The sequence below is a fragment of the Zeus faber genome (genome assembly GCF_960531495.2).
Source record: "Zeus faber genome assembly, chromosome: 15".
In the NCBI taxonomy this organism is placed as follows: Eukaryota; Metazoa; Chordata; class Actinopteri; order Zeiformes; family Zeidae; genus Zeus; species Zeus faber.
In genome coordinates, this window is record NC_137194.1 from 3689321 (window position 1) to 3691879 (window position 2559).

Sequence of the window (2559 nt, forward strand, 5' to 3'; positions counted from 1 at the left end):
TTAAACCAAACCTTGTCATTGTTATAACTTACCTTGTTGTGTGTAAGTACATGTGCAGCCTCAGTGACGGGAGGTGACGTTGGGTCTCGTGTGCGTCTATGATGACGTATCTATTGTATTTACGATTGTAGTCGAATTTACATCATTTAATTGTTGACTTATTTCCTTGGATTACATCTAAAATAAGTTAAGTTTCCATAAATATGACATCAAGTCCAGCGGGTCCAATTTTGTGCAACCGCAGCGGCTTGCACAAGAGTCGCAGTTGCACGTACAGAGGCCACATACGCAAAGCGTCAAATGGAAATGGAATTAGAAAAGGCCGAACCCGAAATGGAGGGGTCCACGGAGAGAGCACGCCTCGACATGGAAGGGAGGATGGAGGGGGCGCGCATGGAGGCCACACTAAGAGCCCTTAAGAAGGAGGCAGAGCTGGGGGCTGTGATAGCAGCAGCAGCAGCAGCAGAAGACGCCGTGCTGGGCGGCTCTCCGCTTCAGCACAGAGATCGTTGCAGCAGTTCACTTCTGTGCAATGTAGCACGAGTTACAATTTTTCGACCAGTAAGACGCTTTTTGACGTTTTCATATAATTTACTATAAATTATATTTACAGTAAGATGCTTTTTGACGTTGTCATATTATTAACAATAAATTATATTTAGAGTAAGACGCTTAATGACGTCATCATATTATTTAATATAAATTATATTAACAGTAAGATGCTTTATGATGTCATCATATTATTTAATATAAATGATATTTACAGTAAGATGCTTTATGATGTCATCATATTATTTACTATAAATGTACAGGTTCTGGTTCAGAATGTCCATTGGACTATGTCCAGTGTACGGTGTAGACTCGTCACTCTGTAGTGGTTAGAGATCACAAACTATACGTTTACGTGTATATTTATGTACTTTCTTACCTGGCAGATGTCTGTGGATCTGTTCCATTTATTTGATCTCTTTGGTTCCATTACTTTGGTGGATTCATGAAATATAAGTTAAACATTATTCCACAAAAAATCGTGACCACGTCAAGTCGAATCCACTCAAATGTACGACTGAGTGATGTGTTCAAGATCCAGTGAAGGGTCAGAAAAATAAAGGCATGACATTACTCTCAGAAAGACCACAGCGTTTTTGGTATTTCATGGAAACGTAACTTATTGAAAATGTAATCCAAGTAAAAAGTTTGACTACTATCGTAAATCCACGTAAATACGTAAACCTGTGTAGATACGTCATCATGGACGCACACGAGACCCAGCGTCACCTCCCGTCACTGAGACTGCACATTTACTTACACACAACAAGGGAAGTTATAACAATGACAAGATTTGTTTTAGAGCAACAAATAAACGGTTGTTTGAAAGAAACGTCATGAATAAACAGTTTCCTACGGATAAACGTAGCAGATAGAAATGAAAACTAATATCCATAATATAATAGCTCAGGTCGTAGAGCGGGTCGTCTAGTAAGTGTAAGGTTGCCGATTCGATCCCAGGCTCCTCCTGGTAGCGTGCTGACGTGTCCTTGAGCAAGACACTTAACCCCCTGACTGCTCCCCGGGCGCCTCCACGTGGCGCCCACTGCTCCTACATACGTCAGATACTAGGATGGTAAATGCAGAGGAGTTGCGAGTTTCCCCGTTGTGGCACTGATAAGGGTGTATATAAAATAAAGTTCCATTGTCTGCATTAGAATATAGGCAAGTCATCTATTCAACTGAATTTTCCAATTGTAGATTATTAACAGAAGAAATTCAATGAAGTACTAATTATTATTGTGATGGAAAGTCATTTACAAAGTTTGTTTTTGTCTTTGTTCCAGGCGACTTGTCGTCTCATTTCCCCTCATTTCGTCATCATAATCATTTCTATTAGTGGAGATGCTGTATTAGTCACAACATTATAAAGTATTATTTATGGTCAATAAAGCACAACTGAATTGAATTGAATTGAGAGAGGGAGGAGGGATGCAGAGCAAACTGTGACATGACTACTGTCTCCATCTTGGTTTCCATGACAACTGCAGGAGTGACTGACTGGAAACACTACAGATGGAGGGGGGGGGGGGTGACAGAAGCTTCTTTCAGACCCCCCCCCCCCCCCCACACACACACACACACCTAATGCTGATTAACCCTGAGACCATCTGCACACACACAATAATAATACCATATTGTAATTGTGTGTGAGTGTGTGTGCGTGTGCTGACATTCCTCTGCTGCTAAACTTAGCATCATAGCTCTTCATCCATATCTGAGTGTAAAGCATAGTGGGAAATCACCGCTGACCTACATTACAGTGTGTATTGTGAACACTGGGAGCGGCTGCCCCCTGCAGCGCCCCCTGGTGGACAGTCAAGCGTATCTAGGCAACCACGCAGCATGACGTCATGATGATTGACAGCTCACACTCCTGGTGGCTGTACTGTTTACTGACACTCTGAGCAGTGTCACCATGGAAAACAGCCGTGTTTTCCATGGCTCCACATTGCCGCCAGGCCCAGTGCAGGATGGAGGGGCGGGGCCTGGAGGAAAGGGCGGGGCCCG